This window comes from Carassius gibelio, chromosome A15 (assembly GCF_023724105.1).
Source record: "Carassius gibelio isolate Cgi1373 ecotype wild population from Czech Republic chromosome A15, carGib1.2-hapl.c, whole genome shotgun sequence".
Classification (NCBI taxonomy): Eukaryota; Metazoa; Chordata; class Actinopteri; order Cypriniformes; family Cyprinidae; genus Carassius; species Carassius gibelio.
In genome coordinates, this window is record NC_068385.1 from 1329721 (window position 1) to 1352821 (window position 23101).

At 36.0% G+C, this 23101-nt stretch overlaps 1 protein-coding gene across 1 annotated transcript in view; it reads right to left on the minus strand.

Annotated features, from left to right (window-relative positions):
• Window positions 1-23101, minus strand: part of LOC128028915 (serine/threonine-protein kinase NLK) — a 64513-nt gene that overhangs the window by 35051 nt on the left and 6361 nt on the right. The window lies entirely within an intron of this gene.

Here is a 23101-nt window from a genome sequence, read left to right on the forward strand (position 1 = left end):
TTTAGCAGCTAAACTCTGCAGCGCATTGGCCCTCCAGGACAAGATTTGAATAACCCTGGTCTATACGGTCACTTTTGATCGATTTATTGCATTCTTACACAATATATTATAAAAATATTTCATGTAAAATTTAAAAGAAACTTTCTGACCCCAAACTTTTGAACAGGTTGTGTTTTTCAGTTGATCTACATCAATTTTTGATGACACAAATGAATCACTGAATGACTGTTATGAATTCGTTCACTAAAACAGACAGTTGGAACGTGTGATTCATCATAATTAAAAGACTGAATCTTACTCTTAAATTAATACTTGCAAGTCACGATCGAAGGAGGGATCTTGAAATTAGTCACATGACGTGAAAACTTAAAGATTCAAATTAAATGTGCATTAAAATAACTGATATTCATACTGTTGTGTAATTTTTTTTTTTTTGTCAGCAAAAACGTTTCATATACATAGTGAAAATTTTATATATCGGCCAGAACTTATCTGCAATTTAATCATATATTCTGATGAATTTTAAAGAGATTTGTTGGGAATAAAAAGGCAAGCGCTGAAGGGCCCTCAGTAATGGCTTTGAATGTTGCCGGTTTGTGAACATCTTTTGTCGTCACTGTACTAGGAGCAGCTTGATGTGACCTTACTGAGAGATGCCAATTGGCATAAGTGCATCTTCTTCTTCCCTGAACAGTAACACATTTTCAACAGCAATGTTAAACACATTACACAAATGCAGCTATCATTTCTCCAGCATAAAGTGTCATTTCAACTCTTCGCTGTACAATGCTGTAATGCCTGTTCATTTTTATGCATAGACTATGTATGAAAAGAAGACATTTTCTCTCTTGAATTGATAACGTGCATGATTATGAAACAAGGCTTGTGTGTATTTATGCAAACTATAAAGTGCACAATAAGCCCCAAACACAATACACAGACATATCAAATGTATGCATAAGATTTCCATAAAACAGAATGCTTTAGCTGTTTTTGTCATATAATAATAGTCTCAAATGTGACTAGTAAACCTCAGAGGTGTGATCAGTGTGCACAGTGAGTGTGTCCCTGTACACCTCACCTAAAACAGAACGGAACATTCAGACTGAAAAACAATTCATGCTCACGCAAACACACACACACACACACACACACAGACTAGTGTCATTTTTTTGTTTGTTTTACAGTGTAAAACAAACTAAAGCACAACTTAGCTGATTGCTATAAGCCTTGCAGAATACAGTATTCAATTCTTAACAAAAAGCTTTTTAACAGTAATGTATTCTATATAATAAACTATATGTTATATCACACAGAGTGCTTGATATGTTTACTGGAGCACTGCATGCGGCGGGAAAGTAAGACAAAGTGGAACAGAGTGGTGATGACATATATTAGAGATTTTAAACTAAATAAGTTGTTTATTTAGGGTATGATGAAACATTGATCGGGAAAATGAATGATTAACTGAGAAAAAGGTCTCTTGGGTCGGCTCTGTGACACACACACACATGCTTGGTCACGGCATGTGATTCACAAGCTGGATTAGAAAACAGCACGAGGAAGAGGGGGAGGAGAGAGAGAGAGAGAGAGAAAGCGAGAGATGTTTCTTTTAATAAAAAGGCAAACACTTCAGCACTGCCATCTCTCCTCAGTATCAAAACAAAAGCTACAGCAGGAAATGGAGAAAAAAAAGTTTCTTGGAAAATAGAGCAATAAAGAAAGACTGTCTTGTATAGATATACACACTAAATGAAAATGTGACAGAAAACGCAATATATTTGCACAGGAAGTTATCCAGGGATAAAAATAATGGAGTTTGCTCGCACATTCCAATCAGACTGTCGCAGCAACACAGTTTTAGGGACAGGGATATCTGTGTTTGAAACCTGTTTGAAAACAATCAGTTTTGCAATTCAGTTTGGTGATGCAAGTGGCAACACTTCAGTTTAAAGTTTCACATATAAAAATCTGGCGCTAGAATTCAATATTAATCATATTTGTGATGTAAATCAGTGGGTTAAGAAATTATTTCATCTCTTTCTTAGCTTAGTTTCACAGACGTGCACGTGAGGGAATCATCTAATTTAAATCATTTAAGCTTTCTCAGCAGCCTTGCCTCAAAAGCCCTCCTTCCACTGTTTCCAGGTGGCAGGAAAATAATGGCAACATGAGGCCATGTGAGCCCACACTTCAGGACTCACGCAGAAGATACCTCCTGGAGATAGCAGAGCGAAACGTCTACAATAGAAAGATACGCTTCACTCTTACTGTCTATTGCTACATCTATTTCTCACTCTCTTTCCCCTCCGCTTTTAATCATCGGCTATTCAAAGATGAAAAGCCTTTCAGAAAGGGAAAAAGATTATCGGAGTACTTCAAACACGTCTTCAGAAACAAAAATGGCTCTTTTTAACATCCTTCTTTATGTTGTAAAAAGCCATGTAGAGGTTGATTTAAGGGCTAGCTGACTACAAGTGGACAAACCCCTTGGGACTAAAGAGTGGTTAGATCCATCTGAAACGACAAAATGTCTCCTCTCACACAAAATAAATCTTGAGTCTGGTTTTTTTTTCTGGGTATGTTGCACTTTTAGAGTAGCATATCAAGTTCACAATAATTCAACGTTCTTCATTCTTTCGAGATTGCTGTTCTGTTCCATTTTGTTGTGCGTCGTCTAGATGTTTCTGAATGCACAATTTAGCCTTACAATGCAGTTAGCGTGCACATAACATGTCTTTCAGTCAGTAAGTTAAGCCTGTGGGTAAACCTTATTTGATGTAATTAATTTTCATGAACAAAGGCTTTGCTTTGTTTTCACATTAGGATAAATGATGGCATATAGATATGAGGTAAATGTGAAGTAGTTTAAGAGCTCCTCACACATTATTCCTTTATAAAAACATTTATTATCAATATTAAAAACCATTACAGGGTTAAAGGGTTTGAAAGGGTAATATTTACATATACATTTAATACACACACACACACACACACACACACACATGACTACATCATGAATTATCTGTTAATCATTATTATTAGTTAATCATTAATGACTAATGAAAGTTTATATGTTTGGTTTGGGGTCAGTAAAATTAATACAGTTGTAATGAATTATTAAGTAATTCACTTCAATTCATCAAAGAATCCTGAAATACTTTGCATCACAGAATATAAATAAGATTTTAAATAGATTAAAACAGTAATGTTAATAATATTATTTAACCCAAACTTTTGAACAGTACTCTGGGATTAAACAAAAAAAAAATTATAGTTTACTTTATATAAAAATTTGCCTAGACCCTTTGATATAGCAAATCTTTTAAATATCCTAAAAATGCTCTGCCATTGACCTTCTCATCAAAATCAACCACCGTTGATCACTCAAGGTCTTGACCTTGTTACAGCTCTAATGCTAAGACCATTCGCTGTACAATGTACTTTTGAACAAACCTGACTGAATACAAACTTGTCTACATAACAGAATAAATGTAGAAGCTCTCATTCAACACATCCATTGACAAACACAAAAACATGCCATCTTATTGTACTGTGTAATTATACAATTATGCTGTGTAGATGGAGATAGGAACTTGCAAAGCTGGTCTAGGAAACGCAGAAGAATCTCAGGTGCAAAGCTCAAACTCAAGGGGAAATCTGGAAGCGAAAATCCATAAGACAAAAGAAAAGCAGATCATCTCATGAATATTACAAGAGCCATATCCACTTTGCGTAGCCAAGTCTCACTCCTTGAAGGTTTGTTCTAGTCTCAAAGGCTATTGATTCTGCTTGGCCAACACATGCAGATCCGTATCGCAGACAGATTGCCGTATTTTGTATCAATATTGTTGATATTGTTGTATCCAGTTGGTGGATACAACAATGTACTGACGAAAATCTACCCCAAACCAGGAGAACGGGAGCCATGTAACAAGTGGTTAATTCCTGTTGAAGTGCATCTCGTGATAAAAAGCCTCTCTGGAGAAGTGTTTTTATTTGGGTTGGCCGCTCTGAACTGTGTGAAACCTATAGAGATCAGCCTGTAATCTGAGGCCAGACATTTTACCTTAGTCATTAATAATTCAACATCAACCATATTCACATTGGTAACGAGGGATAATGGCATGTTTGAAAAAAAAAAAAAAAACTGTATTTTTAGAAACAAAAGAAGATTTCAGAGTGCTGGCAAGGACGTATTTTTCAGAGAGGCTTATTTAACAGTTTCAAGACAACAAAAAGAAGCCAATTCAGATTTGAAAAACTTCATATTTGTTTACCTTGTCCCTAAAGGAACTGTCCTCTAAGTGTTTGGTAAATTGCACAGTGCTTTGTAAGTATAAAAATTCGCACTGTAAACAGAAAATATACAAATTACAAATTACTTTAAAAATGAATAAACAATTATAGCCAATTAAAAAAAAGACATAAATATGCATCTCCAGCTACTGTTCAAAAGTTTGAGGTCAGTAAGTTTTTTTTAAATAAATTGATTATTTTATTCAGCAAGGTACATCATAAATGAATCTACAATTCATCTACCTAACCGCCTTTTTATCTTATCCCAAATCAGTATGATACATTTATAATTAGGGATGGGCGTTTTCTGCAAATATCACATTTGAATATTTGAGCTCACAAAAACAAATATTCAAATATTTGTTTATTTAAATTAAGTTTAATGAGACAGACATTATTTTTCAGCAACATTTATTGTTTCCGTAATTCCGTAGCTTGTTCGGGTCGTCTCCGCTGCAGAGTAACACACACCTGCGTGAATCGCCATAGACAGAAACTTGGAGAAGTATATCCAGTTAGAATGTTCTTCTGTGGGATGCGTGCAGTTCTGTTTATAGACCGCTAGAGCGCAAACATGTACATAGTGTTGCTTTAAGCAGCAGTAACTGTTTTCTGCATTAATAATAATAAGAAATATTTATTGAACAGCAAGTCGGCATGTTAGAATGATTTCTGAAGAATCATGTTACACTAAAGACTGGAGCAATGATGCTGAAAATTGAACTTTCAAACTTGTTGAGCACCAACATGAAAGTTCAAATGTCATATTAGAATTAACGGATCGATGCATGAACTTTCAATCAAAATGAAATCCAAATGTTTAAGAGGAGTTAAGTTAAATAACATGTACATGATCAACAAATTCAAGACTGTAGCACTCGACCGACAGTGAGCTTTCAGTCAGCTGCTTTGAAATTCTCTCAAGGTGGTCCTATACCTATTTTACTGTTGAGCCCTGAGAGTTAAAAGCAAGCAGGGAGAAAACACATTCAATGGCACTTGACAATTAACTGCTTACTTAAGTGCATTAATACTTAATGGCTTTTCTCATGCCAGAAGATGGCAGACGCTGTTTCGAGCGCACACACTCTGAATACTTCAAGGGCAACATTTTAAAGAGGAACTAGACACTGTTGATTTATGATACATTGCCTTTTTTGCAGTCGCAGAGGAAAAGCACTAAGAGAATCTGGCTTTTTCTTTGCCAGCCCTGGGAGGATAGAGTGATTGCAGGGTTTTTGGCAGTGCCACACAGCTCTCCATCCCCAGCCGCTTTGATTTTCCTAATTAATCTACAGAGCCCGGCCTCTTTTCCAGCCCTCTGCACAGATTCTTCCCCCTCAACCTCAAATAACACACAGCGTCTGATTCGCTGATGAGTTCAAATCAGCACGTCAGTCAGAGTTTGCGTCAGAGTCGTTACGCACGTTGACTGTTTAACACGCTGCTCCCTTGAGGTGGATGGGGTCTGAAGGTTGTGTTTAAATTAGCCTAGCAAGGATTAGCATATGCCTGCATAATGAATCAAAAAGGCAGCAGCACATCGTGTCAGACGATCTGAAGTCCCTGCACGATTCATGTGACACACTTCCACCAGCTCTCAGAACAAGGAGCCAGTGTGAAACTTCACCTTCTTCACACTGAATCAAAACAATGTTTGGTTCTTCTGAAAAGACAGCTTCCTTTTAGTTCCAAATGTGAGCAAATAAAGAACTGTATTGTCAAACTCCCAGAAGAATTGCAATATGAAGGGATATAATGTTGCAGAGTTCAAATTCATATTTATATATAAAATAGTTGTTTATGAAGTAACTAAACAGCTTTATTGTTTGTAGAGCGACACACAGGCATCTCTCTCTCGATTGATAATTAATTCAAATAAATGCTATAATTCACTCAAATAAATGTGGTCTTCATTTCATCTCTGTGTCTGATTTAAAGCGGGCAGAATGCTAGAGCTAATGAAACGAAACTTATGAAAATAACCGTCATTTCTACCCTTCCAATCCAATATTGCACTGCAAACATCATTAACAGCTTTAACTTGTCAGTGCTGGCAAATTATTGTGTTATAAGCATGTTGGATGGCTCTCCATGTCACGTATTAAAATCATGCACCATCCCTTGCATATATCCATAAACATTGTATAATATTCTATATGATTTATGATCTTAAAATCCCTTCGATGTAAGGCATAAGCTTCACCTTTTTAAATATTTTTATTGTGTGTATATAGACTTTTTTTTACTATAATATAAATAGACAAAAATACTATATATATGTGTGTGTGTGTGTGTGTGTGTGTGGGTGTGTGTGTGTGTGTGTGTGTGTAAAGAATACTGTACATTTAACTTGGACAGAAAGTGGGACCAGAGATTAGGGCTGCACAATTACTCAAAATTAAGTCACAATCGAGTTTAGGCAAAAGCAACGATTGTCATGTGCATCTTGTCAGTAAAGCCGGTTATGTGATCAGTAGTAAATCTCCATCACATGCTTTCAGATGGAGCAGCATTTACTGTAGTTCACTGACAAGCTGCGCAAACAACTTTCATAATCACAGAATGATTTCTTCAATATTACAATCGTGCGATTCAATCGGTCTGCGATTATGAATGTGGTTTTGCATAGCTAAATGACGATCACATTCGATTAACCATGCAACCTTATAATGGGGTGTCTTGCAACCAGTGTTGCCCACTAAATGTCAGGGGAAGTTGCTAAAGGAAGGTCAATTTGTTGCAAAAAAGTTGCTAAATGATATTGTGATGACATTGCACGATGACATCATTACATAACACACAAAATTGTCACTACATCAATTATTATTATTTTTATCAAATTAAACAACTGCAAATAACAACAACTTATTTTATGTTATGTGTTTACTGCTAGACATCTCTGGTTTCCTCTTTTTGTGAGATTTAGATGGAAAATGTGTATCTTTTTATTGTTTGAGTTACTTCGCAAAAGTTCCTAAAAGTAGTCAAATAAAATTTTAAATAGCTAAATGTGTTGCTAGGTGCTTTTGGAAGAAAAAGTTGCTAGGGTATACTGAAAAGTTGCTAAATTTAACAAGAAATTGCTAAATTGCAACACTGCTTGCATCCCAGTAAAATGATTAGATATACTCTGGAAACTGCATGACGAATATTTAAATGAACTGAAAATTAGTTTAAAATAGCTTTAGATGAAGAACAGCATGTCACATTGTCACTTGCTACCCAATAACACACAATCTGGATATAATGTAAGCCTTTCAAATATCACTGACACAAGAGAAACAGAAATTGATTTGCCGCGGATCTGAATGAGCCGGGACCCATTCACAGATTGCACACACATTAGTGCATCAGTCCCACAATCCTCCACTATTTAAACAGGGGTTCTAGAATTTGGCTTGTGGGTTTGACAAATCATTTGCTGGATGGTTGTAGATTTAGGTCAATTAATAGTTATTTGGGAAATTAAAAGTGTTACACAATAGAATGGGGTGGGGGGGGGGTATTCTATCGTTCTCACAAACTCATTTTCTCAAATCTAATCTGGCTATAAATCAGATTAAAGAGGTAATTTAGGTGGCAGATACAGAATATTAAAAAGAAGTGAGTCACAACAGAAATGAGAAGATGGGATTACTGAAGATTTAAGTATTCTCTCACACAGGCAACAAACTCAAATCAAATGTTCATGGAATAAGCATAAATTATTTGCAGCTTTCCAATCTTACTACCTTGGCCTCAGTTCATTTATGTTACTTCATAGAAAGAGGAAATATGACATGTTGAAGGCTGGATTCAATCCTGAGCACGTGCCTGCAGCATGTTAGCCAACACCGCTAAAAAAAACGCATTTCAGCCTCAATTTTACCACAGAGCAACACAATGTTAAGTGAGTTGGAGGAAGGTTCTATTCAGATTTACACTGTCTGTCATGCGAGGAACTGGTGGTTTGCAATGGCTTTGGTTTAAAGAAATATTACATCTAAAATATCAGTAATTTAAAGCAGGTACTTTCATTTAGAGAGATTTGAAGTACTTTAGACCTACTTAAGTCCCCATTCCACTACTACAGCTGTCTGTCCATGAAAAACTGCTAGCAGTCAAACATGGGGTTCTGATATTGTGTTGACAGTGCAGTACAGTACAGTGCAAGTTAATCACAAAAGAATTGTAATCAGATACATTCCTCTACTTGTTAAAATACAAGTGCATTGGTACAAAAAACTGAGTGTTAAATGATTGGATCTGTGCATTAGGTGTAAATGCAGCATATTATGTTGTTAATATTAATCAAAACACAATATTGACAAGAAAACCAGAAAACCATTTATGGTCTTGGTGGGATAACTGCTGCAGGTTTAATAAGCCAATCGAACATGAACAAAACTAGGCCTACTGTAAAAAAGAGAAAAAAACAACCACAAAAGAAACTGCAGGGCTAATTTTAATTACAGACCTGCTTCATAGGCAAACTGAGCATCAAATCAGCAATGTATTATATCAAATAATCATGCAGTGGAGACTACAGCAATTATTTAGGTAGTTTTGTTCTAAATTTGATTACTTTTGTTCTGTTTTCTATTCTTTTGCTGTTTTGTCTATTCATGATACTGTTGTCAGACACCTGAAAAAAACTTAAAGCACTGTTCACTTGATTTGGATCTTTGTTCTATTGTTTGAATTGTTTTTTTTTTTTTTTTACTTGAATAAGATGTTGCAGGTCTCTGCATAACTGATGTGTTAGGCTGAGGCAGTGAAGTGTGTGTGGGACAGAAGCCTGGACGGTAGGGAGAAGCACCCAGCTCTCAAAAAAGCCTCTGATTCATCGTTACTCGTGTTGTTCCAGGGACCCATTCAGCCAGTGTAAAGAGAGATTGCACACAACTACAGAAAGGTATTAGAGTTGTAAATATTAAAGAAACAATCCTCCCTCCCTTATTGCTCAAATGAAAAAAGGAGGAACTGAACAGAACACAAAAATGGAGAAAGAAAGAAATGATAAAAAGAGAGAGAAGATAAATAGTTTGCAATCTTCAATCAGCTATATGAAACTATTAAATGTATCTTTATTGACAAAACACCAAAAAAAAAAAAAAGGGGGAAGAGGCTGTACAGATTACAGAGAGTGATACTGCACAGTCTTGTCCGGTTCCAATAATGCCAATAATTTTATTATGGAGAATAATTCTAATTTCTCAGAGAAAAATAATTGAAAAATAATAATGTTTTGGTTCTCTTGGAATATGTTAAAACGTGTCTTGAAACTATCCCTCAAAAAAAAAAAATTGTTGAACGAACTTAATTAAATTAAGGAAAGGTTTTCCACGAAATTGAATTACATTCTTCCAACAAGATCTAATTTGTTTGATATGATTTGTTGTGATCTTGTTGTATATACTTGAATTAATTTAGTCAAGACTTCTAAAAAAAAAGTTTTATTCCTACTAGATAAAGTTTTGCCATCCCTAATAGAGAAAATCTTTTCAGGTTAACTAGGTCTAATTTTGCCATGCCAACTCTAAAAATTATGCCCTGTTAACTACATTTAATTGTGTCATGTCTTATATATCTAACAAAGCCATGTCAACAATATACATTTTTGTCCTGCCTACTAGATAAAATTGCCAAAATTTTAATTTTAGCTAACTTGGCAGGTCCTCAACCCAACCACCAGCTCCACACTTCACCACAATGGTAACTCGCACAAAATACACCAATATAAAGTCTTTTAAAATGCCCACATAATAGAGCATTAGACATGAAAAAAGTCTCCTTATTATCACATTTTACTAAAAACTGCATAAAATAACACTTTATTTCAACATTTTCTCTCCCCATATGCAGGACTGCAAAGCATGATGGGAAGTGTAAAACGTATTTTGAGGTACTTGATTGAAACATGTTCTTTCAAAATGAAAACTTTATGTTAAACCAACGAGTGACAGTATTAAGTCAGTTTAACATGACACAATCATGATGAACTGAAAAACAGCCAAAATGGCATTAATTCAACATGAATTGTTCAGGTAAAGTGAACAAAACTGAAAAATCTTTTTTTTTTTGAGTGTATATAAGCTTCAGCCATGCTGCCACCTGCTAAATGACTATTCAAGTTAATCAACATATGGTGTTTTCGAGTTTATATTTTTATCTTGCATTTGAGATGGCAGAAGTACAAGATGTGAGGAAAACAAAAGTGCCATTTCTGAAAACATGTTAATTGTGTCATTCCAAACACTGACAGAGAACAATTTAATTTTGCTCATCTGCCTCTTGAACCGTTTTAAAGGAATTATGCAAAACTGACATGAAACCGAGTTAACTTATTTTGCCCACTGTAGGGTTGAGCAGATAAACAATAGTATTGTGTTTCGCTGATGCCTTTGACAATATAAAGACTATTAATATTATTATTTTTTAAACTATTATTAATAGTATTATAAGGAGAGTATTATTATCTAATTAATATTAGGGATTATTTGTTCAAATTTCTTGAATGCGTTTTTATGGTGTTGCGCATTATAACCAATCACACACAATTCCGTTGAGTTTATGAATGCAATGGCCAATCAGAGGCATTCAGGTGAGTCATCGCTGAAACACCAGAGTTTTGTTTTTCAGCGCGTGCTCTCGCTGACTGATTTCTCTCTTGCAAATTCTCTCATCAGAAACGACAATGTGCAGATGTACATGTGATGCAGTATAGGAGTCTTATTCAATCATACAATGTAGACAGCTTCTATTATTATAAAGGGAGTGTTTTAGTGTTATAGTGAATAAACTCATGCTAGACTGCAGTCAGTGATGATGTTCTTAGATAATGTAAATGTTCTTTTCTCATTTTCTGTAGCTGTTCAATTTACAGTATATCCAATATATATATCTATATCTATCTATCTATCTATCTATCTATCTATCTATATATATATATATATATATATATATATATATATATATATAATTAGATAGTAACTGAGATGCTATGAATATATTATGCATCCCTTAATGGTGTATAACTTTTGTAATAATATTTCATGTTAAAACTGTGAAAGCTACAAATTTTGTTGTTTCCCTGGCTATTCAAAGGCGCTCAATTCTAATTTTTTTCGAAACTCCCAATTTGAAACTACTAACAGGCTGAATGAACACTAAATGAATACGCAGAGACAGAACATACAAAACACACCCAGACAGACAAACACACACAGTCTCTCTCTATTTCCCTCTCTTTCTCTCTCTCTCTCTCTCACACACACACACACACACACACACACGCACTGTCAGAATCGATCAGAAAGAAACGGTGGAGGCCCAAGGGGAAGATGGCATATAATGGATTATAGTGCCACACTTTTGTGCTCCCTCCGGCTCGGAAGGCTGAAAAACATAACAAGACAAAGGGAGGGCTGGGTGCCATTGGAAAATTTAGGGGAAGTATTCATTTAAGGGGGGCATTAACAGTAAGAGAGACATGAAAGTGCTTCTCTAATCCATACTCTGTGTTATTTGTTTAGTTCCTTCCAACCAGAATCAAATATTTTATTTCATCTCTCTTCAAAGCACCCCAGAGGATGAGAAAACAAAGCTCATGAGCAGGGAGGCAGAGTGAGTGAGCATATGCACAGTGGCTCTCTGAGGATGTTAAATACAAAGTGCTACAGTACATGTGAGGCTCTTTCACTGCTCCCTGTATGCGACTGGTGCCATTTTACATAGACCAACTGAGTAGGACATGAAGTTTTCCCATAGTGAAATCTCAGTTTGCTCATCTCATAACTGGAGTGGAATGTAGTGCACGAGTCAAGTTGTTATATGAACAGTGTTAATCCTTTTTTTTTTAAGTGGTAGAAATAAATGCAATGTGAACACTGTGCCTAACATCTCTTTTAAATCAATGGGGAAGTCGTGGCCTAATGGTTAGAGGGTTGGACTCCCAATCGAAGGGTTGTGGGTTCTAGTCTCGGGCCGGACGGAATTGTGGGTGGGGGTAGTGCATGAACCGCTCTCTCTCCACCTTCAATACCATGATTTAGGTGCCCTTGAGCAAGGCATCGAACCCCCAACTGCTCCCCGGGCGCCGCAGCATAAATGGCTGCCCACGGCTCCGGGTGTGTGCTCACAGTGTGTGTGTGTGTGTTCACTGCTCTGTGTGTGTGCATTTCGGATGGGTTAAATGCAGAGCACAAATTCAGAGTATGGTCACCATACTTGGCTGAATGTCACTTCACTTTTTTTCACTTTTAGTGTTCCACAAAAGAAATTCAGAAGGGTTTGGAATGATAAGAGAGTATATGATGATTTTTCATTTTTAGGTGAATAATCACTTAGAACTGACTCAATTTTCGTCATCAGAACTGTTCTCCAGCAATCTAGACATTTCCTCCAGTCAGCCGGAAGTTTGAAACCATGAGCCCATTAGTGGAACTAGAAGGATTCTAGTTGAATGTCCAAGGGGCCACGGTCAAGCTGCAGTAACCAGCGGCTCTGCTGTGGGATTTACATGCCTACAGTGGGAGGTAACCAGCATGCCAGGCCAAGGGTAAGTCCTGCATGTGCCCTTCCAGCTGCTCAGACTCCACACACCACCCTCCCCCCATCCTCCAGCCCCACTCAAGCCCTCAGGTAAACACATTCAAATAGGATCAGAGAGGCGACCATATGGTATCCTAACAACAGCGGTAATTTGGAGAGGATTTTCAGGTTGAAAGAAGGTGGTGGGGGGAGTACGAGCACAGAGAGAAAAGTACACGCTGGAGTATGATAGTCACGTTTTGTTCATGTCACTTACGGTGTTAATTTAACAAAGATACAACAGACGTCTTTTATTTACAAGGGACTCAAATTAAATGAATGTTTACTGTAGGCTTTGTAAACAAATGTAAACATTCTTTTAAAATATTTAAAATATGCTACTTTTTGGAGTCTCTTATCTTGCTACTACTAATTATAATGATAACTGAAATAGAATATAATTAAAATAGGTAACAATTTTAATGATAAAGCATTATTATTATCATTTTTATTATTATTGTTGTTATTATGTATTAACAGAATAATAAGAATGAATTACTATCATTAATAATTATAATTTAACAATATAATATATTTACATTATTCTTATAATAAACAACATAACTATAATTTTAATTATTATTATTGTTAGACAAAAATTATATTATCGTCATCAATTAAATGAACTAAATTAAATATATAAACTACAAATTTTGTATTATCAAGAATCAATTCAATATAATTTATCTTTTGAAATAATAATAATAATAATAATAATAATAATAATAATAATAATAAAACTGCTTTGCTGATATTAGAAAATATTCTGACTAATAACAATAATTCAATAAATAAAAGTACATTAATTATCTGTATAAATATTCACCATTAAATATTAATACAAATAATAAAAACAGTATTTTTAATTATTATCGATAATTATTATCAATAATAATAATAATACAAGTTTCAAGATTTATAATTAATATGTATAATAATACATATTAATTATAAATCAGATCACTAATATTGCGGAAGGTCTGGCATGCAATAAACTTTGCTGAACCAAACTGCCAATAGAGTTTGGGAGAGAAAAGGGACAGCATGGACCAGGCACAGTCTGCTGCTGGAACATTTTAGTGCATCATGGGAAAAGGAGAGAGAGTGAAAGCAAAGAGACTAAAAGATGGGTTATCATCGGAGGCTGATTGTGTCTTGTTTGGCTTTGAAACTGTATGGTTCGTTTCCTCACAGAGGCCCCAAGCACTCGTTAGACCCGGTGCCAGCCAAAACTTAGGCTCAGCTACTAGATCTGTGCAGGCTCTGGAGTGGGTATGTGTTTGCGTGTGCGACAACTGTGAATGACGATGAAGGAGAATGTGTTGAACACTGATAGCAGTGGCAGTGAAAGCACAGGGTCACACCGTGAGGTGGAGCGGCCGGACACTTTAACTCGCTCACAATCTTTCACGCTCGCAACATCGAGGGTCACTTGGTGAGACAAAACCAGATCGCATTTGTGAGAGTTTGCTAACAGGACATAGTACAAGGACAGTCAAAAACTGAGAAAACGTTATTTAACTGGGTTAGATCAGATGCCAACCTTGAAAGCAGAATGGAAATGAGGGTTCACAGTAGGATCTGGCTAAAACATGAGCGTACTTCTGTTCTTATATCCAAACCATTTAGCTGTGAAGGCCAACTGTTGGAAAAGCAGCCAAAAGAACTATGAATTCTGACTACACTGAAAACTAGACACAAACTACTTAGTATTCTAGACAGGTTTCACAAAACTCAGACTTATGGATGTGGTTAACAGTGGGTAGTGTGATCACAATGACACACTCATTTCATAAGGCAATATTTTACTACTGTTAACTACTGCTGTTAATTACTACTGTTAAGTACTAATTAGGGATGTCGTGGGCTAGTGGTTAGAGAGTTTAACTCCTAACCCTAAGGTTGTGGGTTTGAGTCTCGGGCTGGCAATACCACGACTGAGGTGCCCTAGAGCAAGGCACTGAACCCCCAACTGCAGCATAAATGGCCGCCCACTGCTCCGGGTGTGTGTTCACAAGTGTGTTTTCGCTGCTGTGTGTGTGCACTTCGGATGGGTTAAATGCAGAGCACAAATTCGGAGTATGGGTCACCATACTTGGCTGTATGTCACGTCACTTTCTCTTACTGACTGGGCCAGAAAGAATTAAAAAAAAGAAATTAATTTTATTCAGCAATGATGCAATACATTGATCAAAAGTGACAGTAAAGACATATAATGCTACAAAAGATTTCTATTTCGCTTCACAGCTTCGTCCTGTGTCCCAAGGTTAAGATCTTTTGGTTTAACAGCTTCAGTTTAATTTCTAGGATACTCAAAATACAACTGGAGCCTAATCCACTCATTATTATTTTAGGAATTTCAGACGATATTAAAAGGTTAAACAGCTACCAACAATGCTTCCAGTCCTATAGTCTCACCAACGCAAAGAAGCTACTTCTCATGCACTGGAAAAATAAAGAAACACCCTCCACAAAGATATGGCTTAGTGATCTTACTAACACTCTCCACTTAGAGAGAATAAAATATATTCTTATGGATAAACTCCCACACTTTGAAAAAGTCTGACAGACTGCAACGTTTGTGTTAAAAAATCTTTGTTCGCGTTCTACTAAAGAAACAAAGTCACCTAAATTTTTTATTACCTGGGGGTAAGCAGATACATATCAAATTTTCATTACTATCCCTTTAAGCCCGACCATAAACTACAGAATCTGTTTAAATATTGTTGTGTGTAAATACCTTGCAAATGCCTTGCTACTGTCAACTACATGAATACTGTGGTATATGTGGTATAGCAGAATCTCTACACACATCACATACAGTCCTACAGTCGATGTGTTCTAATAATGCAGTGATGTGTGGAAGTGAGGTTTTGGATAATTTAATTTTAGAAAAATCAGTCAAGATAACAACAAAGCTCTCAATCACACTATGAACCCAGTTAGCAAGGCCAAAACATGCTTTAGATAAATGGATGCTATTATCCAGGCAGCTCTCCTATTGAGGATGGTTCCAGTAATGGCAGATGCCCTGGCCACTTCCTCCCGCTTTCACCAAGAACCAATCATGCTCAGTCCAGCTATGCGCAGCTCGAGAAAAACTGGAGCTCCTAATCAAACTGTACAATGACAGGGCCAAAAACAGGGTGGTGTTTGTTGTGCTGAGGAAATGGGTGAAGAGATAATTACACCAAAACGGCAACTTCATCCATTCCCCAACTTCCTACAGTCCATCATCAGTCCCAATAAACACTTCCGGATATTATTTTTTGCTTTCCCTGGAGCATCTCTGCTAGCAGGACTCCAGAACAAGTGTGAGGATCACAAAATAATGTTGGTGATGCCCTGAGGACAGTCATGCCTGAGTGGGGGTATTCCTGGCCTCTCGCCACCACACTCACTAAAGTTTTAAGGCAAACACTGACTGACTCAAGCCTGAGTCAAGCAACCATTCGCTTGCACTCCATGTGATGAGTCCACGTCAGAATAGCAAGCTAAAGCTAGTTTACAGGTGAAAGCCTGTAACCTAAAGCTTTGCTGGGATGACCCTCATATAAATCAACCACTGTTGCGGTCAAACTGCCTAGTAGGTCTGCAAGATATAATAACATTGATATTCTGATATGGTTTAATGTGTAGTCAGATTGCAACTCCTGTTCTTTAATGAAATAAATATATGCGCTGCCAGTAAAGCATGGCAATGTGTTCATTTACATGCATGCAGAAGTGTTATTTTAGTATCACTGAGACACTATCAAAGATTTTTTTCCTCTTAATTCTAAAGATTGTAATTTTTTTCAGTATTTGTCATTAAAAAAAAAAAAAAAAAATTCATATCACAATATATATTGCTGAAAAATAAGACATAGTATTTGTCTTGTATTTTCAATATCGTAATATATATAATTTTGAAGAGTACAAAAATAGGGCTGATTTTGCTAAGGGTGTGTTTCACAAATCTGTTTTGAAAGGATGGCAAACAAACTAGACAGATGGCCAGAGATATATTCAAATTCCTTGTTTTAAAGATATCCTTTCGGTGGATATAGTTTCTATATTCAAATATGACCGAGAGAGATCCAAACCACATCTATAACATTTATCTATACTATGCTTCAGAGGAATTCAGGTAGATTTTTATGCAGAATTGAGAGCGGGCAGCTAATAGGACGGCTATAAATAAGCGCAAGAAGTGTCAGGGCTCTAAATGGAACGGTTCAGTTTGAGCAGAGGGCTTTTTAATTAACAGTTCTGCCCTCGGAGGAAGAGATGGTCTTCACAGTATTAAAGCTAAACCGGTCAGACCTCTGCTCCACCAGACACACAATACACAATCACATCCCCTCTGAAAGATCACTGGTTAAATCTCCATCAGTAATGAGAGAGAAACAGAGGTGGGAACCAAAAATGAGCCAAAGAGGACGAATAGACGAAGCGGAAATGGCTGAATTTCACGAAAACTATTAAGAACGCCTGACTCATATTTCACCCCAAGATTAAAGAAATTATAAATGTGATATGCATGAGGAAAACGAAGCCTGAATTCAGACCATTAAGTCAATTTTACACGGACTGTAATTTGAACTGTATTTAATATTATTTTATGCACTGACAATATTTTCTTGATGATATACTATTAATAAAGACCTTTATTTATAACAGACCTGACTGAAAGTAACATTTAATTTTCATTTAGTAATTTATCTATAAATCACAACCAGATGAATTTGCACTCTTTGTATAGTGTAATTTTTCTGGAAAATCAACTAATAAGAAATATCGCATTTTTAAAGTACAGTTGTATCCATATATAATGGCTGAAATTGTACAGAATTTAGTGAAATAAATAGTCTTAAAAGAGTTGTTCACTCATAAGTGAACATGTACTTGGCCCCAGGTTATCAAAGATGTCGATGAGTTTGTTTCTTCACTGGAAGGGATTTGGTCAAATTTAACATTTCATCACTTGCTCACCAACGGATTAATGGGATCTGCAATTAATGGGATCTGCAATTAATGGGTGCCGTCAGAATGAGTGTGCAGACGGCTGATAAGACATCACAATAATCCATAACATGACTTCATGTCTTCATAAACAAATCCATCAAGGTAGTTTTCACTTTAGACAGATGTCTAAACTTTAGAAGTTCACTATCCATAATACTGTGAAAAAGTCACCTCAACTGAATCAGCAGAGAAATAGGCACAGATCAATCACTGTTTTGTTTTTTTTTTCACTGGCGGAAGCATTATTATGGATTATGTATTTTGGCCAGAAGCATAGGTTTAAAATTAAAATGCCTTGATGAAATTAAGTGTCATTTGATGGACTGGAGTCATGTGGATTATTCGTGAATTATTGCGCTGTTTTTATCAGCTGTTTGGGCTCTCATTCCGACGGCACCCATTCACTGCAAAGGACTTTTTAGTAATTTAGTAAAATAATTTACATTTTTCCAAATCTCTAAAGAAACAAACTCATCTACATCCTGAATGGCATGAGGGTGAGTAAATGTTTAGCAAAATTGCATTCTATTCCTTTTAAAACATTTCCTTTTTGCAAAATGGAATTTCTTCTTCTTCTTCTTTTTGTTTTGGGTTTAAATACAACTTTTGCATGACATTCACCCACACATCAGGCATAAGGTAACAGAGATGTTGACTCAATCTTAGCAGTGCTGTCAGGATGACTACATAAGTGCAGCCCCGATTAGGCTGACAGAGGCAGGTGAGTGAAGGGTTAATGTCCACACTCCTGCACACTTTCACCAACCAACACTTCAAAGGTAAGTCATTTTCTCTGCTCGGTCTCTGCATCTGCCAAACCCAGAGCCTCTTAAGAGCTGCTTTTGACTGTTGTGGTTGTTAAAAAACAAAAGAAACTTGTCCCATCTGTGAGCCTTTCAAGTTCAGGGTATAAAAGCACCAGGCTGCCTGCCATTATAATATGCCTAAAACACACACACACACACACACACACACACACACATATATACACACACACACACACACACACACACAAAGCTGCAAAAGTGAACATTTCTAATCTATTCAACAATCATCTCTTTCAATTATGGGAATAAATGATACTGATAAATGATCACATCAGACTAATTAAGACATTATTAGACTCAAAAAACTTTCAGGTTCAATCATGCCGTTCATCACACTGGGAAGAAACACACTCTGCATGACAAATCCTGTTTAATATTATAATGTTTAAGCATGTTTGATCAGCAGCTAAATTACTTCATTTTCATTTCAGGGAGACTACTGAGGAAGATATGAGGTTCCTCTCCCAAAAAAGAAAACGCATTAAATTGAATCATTCAAATTTCATTTAAATTTTACATTTACAATGGAGACAAGAATAAATGAGTGATTACATCAATAGCAGCTACCACTAGTGCTCCTGTAGCTCTCCCAAAACTCAACTTCATATGTGCTTTAAGAAAACTCCGAGATCTTCAGAGATTTGGACTCTATGCAAACGTAAATTGATCACCCATCTTTTAAAACTCAAGCCTTATTATAATTCGAAAAATCACATTTTGTCTGTCCCATTCATTCAAACTAATGCACTTAGAAAATAAGTGTCATGTTATGTGATGCTTCTCAGAATGCAGAAGTTTCACCAGTCCACAAAAAGAGGAGACTTTGCATATTTTTTGGTGCACCATTCTGCAAGACATCAAGCTGTCTGTGACCACGCTAACAGTGATCAAAGTGGGAATGCAACAGACTCAAATGACACTTTAATGTGCAGCAAAGACTATATTCCTGTGCAGAGTAATGCCTCTTCCCTAAGAGACAGGGGCCAATGGGGGAACAGTTAAGAAATGGATTTCAACCCATTGCTCCTTTAGCTGAACTAAATACTACAGAAAACTGGCAGGACTACACATTTTGAAAATTAACTAAACCCAATGACAAACAATAGCCTATTATACAGGACACATGCCATAAGAATGCATGTGTCTGGCATGTGTCAGCTCATGGATGGAGGCTGCATGCGTAAATACAAGTAAGTCATGAGGGCTGTGATTAAGATGGAGACAGAGATTATTGTTATCTAGTAGGTCTCTGTTTTTGGATCCGGTTTAAGTAGCAGGAGGCCTGTGTGACACAGGTTGAACAGGCCAAATCGTTTTTTATGAGTTGTATTGTTAATATAAATATGAGCAAACTGTTGGCAACAGACCTGCTGTCTTGAGTCATTCCACTCCCTAGTTCCCCGTGTCATGAATCAGCATATCTTTTGAGGACTAGCAAGGGCCTTGATTCACAAAAAAGACATTACCATTACCTGCATGCAATGACATTAATTAAATATAGCTGGGCATACATTAAATACAGCAATAACATTGCTGGATAAAATGTCAATAATTTGTAATAAATGTCAATCAGTTGTTAAAAAGTAAAGTGACAGTGCAAAAAATGTACATGGCCTCCATTTTTATTAAGCAAAACAACTATTCCATATTCAAGGAATATGTAAAAAACAACAACAAAAATACAACTGCAGAATATAATTAAAAATAAATAAATAAATTAAGAGGGATTATTTTAACCTGATCACTATTTTTGACAGTGCTTGCTAGGAATTTCTACGGTTTAAAATTTCAGCTTTACTGTAACAGTTTCGATAGTGAGACTAGAAGTTATTGTTAACTAAAATTAAAATCATAAAAAAAAAAAAAACTCAACTGAAATAAAACATAAAAACAGTAAACTTCAATCTTTTTTAGTATAAGTTGAAGCACTAAAATATCAAACTAAATTAAAAAAAAATAATAAAAATGATAAGTATACAATAAATAAACAACTAATAAAAATGACAAACAAATTGACTAAAAAGTAACTAAAGTCCAAATGAAAACAGAAAATATACAAATAGAAAATAATTCAAAATATTTATTTTAAAAATATATATATAACAGTATATCAGTTATGGTAAAATAACTTTGCAGTGAGACAGCCCTAAAAATGTCTTACTCCCTGGGTAGTGTGCTTATTTCAGAATTAGGGAGCAGTTGGAGAAATTTCAGTGCAAGTGCCTTCCTATAGCTCAAATTAGGGATGTCAACGATTAATCGATGATCGATTAATTGTCGATAAGAGATGCAATCGATTAAGGCTGTCGATGGTCGGTTAACCTATTCAATGTTGGGCTGCGTGCGGCTCATGCGCACTCAACACGTGCGAGCGGCTGTGAGTGACGGTGACGATATATAAAAGCATCATCATTCATTCACAATGTACAAATTAAGCTTTTAATGTGATTTAAACTTTAAAGTACATTAAAATAGAAACAACATAAAAGTTCTTCAACATTAAATGCAACAGAAATGTAGTTACTAATCATTTCATCAGGTAACTGTTTTATATCGTGCGCTTTGCAGGGCTGCGGGACACAGTGACAGGACAGGTAGTCTATTCATTCCTACAACTTGTGAATTCATTCCTACGAATTATTAATGTGGCAATTGTCCATGTTTCATTAATTTTGTTCCCTAAATAACCCATGATTTAAGTGAAATAAGGGAACAAATTAATAAATCGAACGAATTCTTAATTCATGAAATCTTTAATTTCCCTTCCCATGTTTACCACAGTAAGAGATGCGAAAACAGTTATTAAAAGCGAAAGATAATAAAATAAACCTGGGAAATTAGAGGGTTAGACTATGAAGATTTAGGAAAAGAAACAATGCCTAAATATACTGAATTTGTGGAAATTCGTGACCAACCGGCAAACCAGAACAAAGCCGCGTAAATGAAGACTATGGGGTCCAAAAGCATGGTCGCGATCTAAAATTTTCCAGTTAACCTATTATTCCTCTAATAAACAAAGCTTTTATACCACAGTTGTCATAATCAGATCTTATAATTTCTAAATAAATAATTGCTGGATTCAAAACAGCGATTAATAGGCGCTGTGACCGACACATTCCTGGAGCATTCACTGCTGTCACTAAACGGTGACGCCGAGCATCGTTCACAAGTTTCTGCATGGACCTGACTAGGGCACAGGTTCTAAGCCCTGGGACAAAATGGGATGCTTTAAGGAAAATTTATAGCCTACTAAGTAATAGGCCCAACATAAAAATAACAATTTGTTTTCATGTTTTTTTTTATTTTTTTATTTTTTATTTTAAATAGGCTATGCGAAATATATCCGACTTAAATAATTAAGATTAACGGATTTAAAACAGAAGTGTGGGCGCTCCGCTCCATAAGTTCACAAAAAAAAAAAAAAAAAAAAAAAAAAAAGGATGACAACGCATTCTGTTTGTTTGCTTTATTTTACAAGAGCACAAATCTTCTGTTTTTATTGTGAGTGTGCACAAATGAAAGTAAACACTTTTGCGGAAAATATATATATTTTTCTTCTGTCTCAGCTGTTTCGATCGCGCTGGAGCCTGCTGCACACGTATATTCTAGCGATTCAAACTTACATCGCAGTCTGTTCATTATCAAAATAAAATAGTCAACTAAACATTTAAAAGGTTACACTGGTCAGTTTAAATAGACCGTAGTATACCGGTCCTCTCTGCTGTTCCAAGGACGTTTTTGCTCGAAGAGGATCATCTTTTCCGTCTATATGCGAATGCGTGTTAAGTACAAGCCTAGTTTACATTATAAATAATAGTTTAACATTCAAATACATTGCGAATATGGAAACATTTCGATTTGTGCCGAATGAGACATGAGCAATAACCTCCAAATAAATCTAGCCAAAGCCGCGCTCGATCATCCTCGTCTGCACGCATGCACTGTCACGATCTAATGCGCTGTATGCCGGATTTTTAAAAATCTGACATTTTCTAGGACAGAATCCAGCAGGATCAAATTAATGTGAGCAACTGTGTTTTGGTGCAGCAGCGCCGATGTAGTTCACTTAATGTGCAGCGCAGTCACACGCGCTGCACATTTCGGATAATTTTATACAATAATGTCAGTTGAAAACATTGCAATTGTGCTTTAAAATACAACAACGAGCACCACAAAACCATTTCAAGAGGCGCGTTCAGCGTTCTCCGTGCGGGATTGGAAACTGTCAACAAAGTAAAATGACCTCAAAAGTATGGCGCGCTCTCTTCATTTTATCAAATGATCATAATCGCATCTATTCATTTTATAATCCTGCTACTAGCATTTTATTCAGACTAAAACCTCTTTAATTCAAGTGAGAAAGCGTTTTGTGTGTGGCTTTTGCACATCCTGTC